Source organism: Physeter macrocephalus, chromosome 12, assembly GCF_002837175.3.
Source record: "Physeter macrocephalus isolate SW-GA chromosome 12, ASM283717v5, whole genome shotgun sequence".
Taxonomy (NCBI): domain Eukaryota; kingdom Metazoa; phylum Chordata; class Mammalia; order Artiodactyla; family Physeteridae; genus Physeter; species Physeter macrocephalus.
The window spans coordinates 76,406,425-76,408,960 of NC_041225.1; the positions used below are offsets into that span (position 1 = coordinate 76,406,425).

Below are 2,536 nucleotides of genomic sequence, written 5' to 3' on the forward strand. Positions count from 1 at the left end.
CCAGGGAAGTCCCTATTTAAATTTTTAGTATTTGAATGGTGGTATTCAAAAAAGTATCCAGTCTAAAAGCACTATTTGCTTTTAAAATATATTTAAAATATCTTGAACATGCAATAACAGGAGTGAATCACAAAAATATTATGCCATGCAAAAACAAAAAACAAACCCAGGTATGAAAGAGGTCTTTACATACTGTGTTTTACATACTGTGTTCACTTTGGCACCATGTATACTAAAACTGGAACTATACAGGAAAGATTAGCATGACCTCTGCACAAAGATGACACAAATTTATGAAGCATTCCATATTTTTTTGTTATACATATGTTACCATGATAAAAAATAGTAAACTAGAAAGAGTATATACTGTATCATTCAATTTACAGGAAATTCTAGAATAGGAAAAACTGTATCTATAGTAACAAATAGAACAGTGGTTGCCTAGGGCAGAGGGGGATTCACTGCAGAGAGGCATGAGGGGGAACTATGATGGAAATGGAAATTCCATTTTGGGGTGATGGAAATGGTTTATAACTTGATAATAGTATAAATTTGTCAAAACACTTGAAACTGATACTTGAAATGCATTTCATTATATGTAAATCATATTTCAACAAAATTGATTTTTAAGAAAAATATTGAAATTATAGAATTCTAAAGAGCTGGAAAGGATCAAAGTGTCTTCTGCTTTTTCAGATGATAAAAACTGAGCTCTAAAGAGGCTAAAGTCATTAGGCCAACTAGTTGGTTGCAAAATTAGGATAGACTTAAGTTTCCAAACTTCAACTAGTTCAGTATCTTTCCATACCTGTCTCTTCTTTCTTGACATGCCAGGGTGCCTGACCAGAAAAGTACTCTGCAAAAGATCAAATTTGTGCTTTTCCTTTCTTTCAGATCACAGGCTAGGGTAGAGAATGACAGAGTGAAGCCTTACTTAGAAGGATAGGCAAACAGTAAGGAGCTCTGAATGTTCTGGGAGACGGGCATAGCAAGACTTTTTTTTTTTTTTTAACTTTTTATTTTATATTGGAGTATAGTTGATCAACAGTGTTGTGTTAGTTTCAGTTGTACAACAAAGTGATTCAGTTATACATATACATGTATCTATTCTTTTTCAAATTCTTTTCCCAATTAGGTTGTTACGTAATACTGAGCAGAGTTCCATGTGCTATACAGTAGGTCCTTGTCGGTTACCCATTTTAAAAATAACAGTGTGTGCATGTCAATCCAATCTCCCTAACTATCCCTGCCCCCCCACCTTTCTTTCATAGGCCACTAGGTCATTAGAGCCACCTGAGTCTAATGGACTCCTTTCCCTTCCATACCAGACTATACCTCCCATACAATAATAACAGGTGGTATGTCATTGTGTTGTTGTTTTTTTTAAACATCTTTATTGGAGTATAATTGCTTTACAATGGTGTGTTAGTTTCTAGCAAGACTTTCTGTGTCTTGATATAAACAAAATAAACAAAAAACTGCCTCATTTTTTGCGAAGTGGTGCTTGCTGGAGGGAAAGGGAGAAATGTGGTTCTGGAACCTTGATACATTGAGTCATCCTGACCCAGCCCTCCTGTGGCTGTGTGTGAGCTGCTCTGGCTGATTGTTAAGAGTGGGCCCTTGGGAGGCCAAATGTGGAACATCCTTGGCAAACTTACTTGTCTTCCTTCAGAGAGTTCGACCTCATAGCAGGAATATAGACAGGCAAGGGTGTCATCCACAAGCAGTGGACAAGCACTGCCTTTTGGATCGAGGGGGACCAGTTTCCAAAAGTGACAATGTGAGATAATGAGAAACTATGGCATTAGCCAATTGATCAAACTCCAATTAAGAAGAGAACAGAACCTGCTATAGATTGAATAAGTTATCTCTTGGGGTATCTGGGCAATTTATGGGGGAGTGTTCTACAAGTGGGACATAATGGGCTTCCTGCTAAAAGGGCTTTTGGGTAATTAAGCAATTGTTTGGAAAAAATAAAAGCATTGCAAATATATGTGTATTTGAGTTTGTGGAGCAGGTTATACTAATTTTATTGGAAATGTTAATTCATCCAGGCAGCAATATTTATTGAGCATACACTTACTATGTGTCTGCACTGTGCTAAGAACTAGGGATAGTGGCTATACTCTTAGAGTTTAGGGGGTATAGATAAGACGCTTCACAAAATAGACTGCTATGCATTGGGGAGCACGGGTTCTGATGGGATTCAGAGAATAGACCCCTAATCTACTCTTCAGATGAGGAGAAAGGAGATCAGGAGGTGCCTCTCCAAAGAAAGTAACATTTTAGGCGTAGAGCTGAAGTAGAGGCTAACCACATGAAGGGGATGACATTGTTCTAGGAAGGTGGAGATAGCATAAACAAGGCCCTGGAGATAAGAGGATGTGAATCTTTCAGGATAAAAGGCAAGTGTAATAGTTTGATGTGCCTGGAATAGAGTCAGGGTAGCAGGAAAAGATGTGGGATGAAGCTCTGGAGACATAGGCTTTGATCCTAAGGGCAATGATGAACCACTGAAGGGTGTTAAACAGGGCAG

The 2,536-nt window shown here is 38.0% G+C and overlaps 1 non-coding gene across 1 annotated transcript; it reads left to right on the plus strand.

The window, feature by feature from the left end:
- The first annotated feature begins 208 nt into the window (after window positions 1-208).
- LOC112067531 (U6 spliceosomal RNA) lies at window positions 209-313 on the plus strand. Its single transcript, XR_002893326.1, has one exon. It is a non-coding gene; the product is annotated as a U6 spliceosomal RNA (small nuclear RNA).
- Window positions 314-2,536: the final 2,223 nt, after the last annotated feature.